Source organism: Saccostrea cucullata, unplaced genomic scaffold (assembly GCF_032062105.1).
Source record: "Saccostrea cucullata isolate Sc308-1 unplaced genomic scaffold, CSIRO_AGI_Scuc_v1 ctg2151, whole genome shotgun sequence".
Taxonomy (NCBI): domain Eukaryota; kingdom Metazoa; phylum Mollusca; class Bivalvia; order Ostreida; family Ostreidae; genus Saccostrea; species Saccostrea cuccullata.
Window position 1 is genome coordinate 71913 of NW_026922243.1, and position 450 is coordinate 72362.

Here is a 450-nt window from a genome sequence, read left to right on the forward strand (position 1 = left end):
CATATACAAGTACTGTTAAAAGTAAAAATTCTCGCTGTTCAAGATGGAAAAAATACAATTTTGTGATACTTTATATTTGATCAAATATTTATGAAGAAAAAAAAACAAAGAAAGGTTTCTAGAATTTCATATAAAACTTTATTCTAAAATAGAAAAAAAGAAATTCATATTAATTAGGCGTATGCATTTAACATGTATGTATAACTATGCATTGTTTGTCTTTTTTTTTCTATTTAAATTTTTGGCATTTGATTTATAAACGTAGATTCTATGAAATGAATGTACAAGGAATATTTCGTTTTATAGCCAAAGTCACATTTAAAAGATGAATAATTGATTAAGTAAATCTAACAAATAAAAAAAATGATTAGCAATTAAACAGAAACAAGAAAAATGATATATAAATGCAAAACAAAAGAAAGCAACACAATAAAAAGACGTTCAGTAATT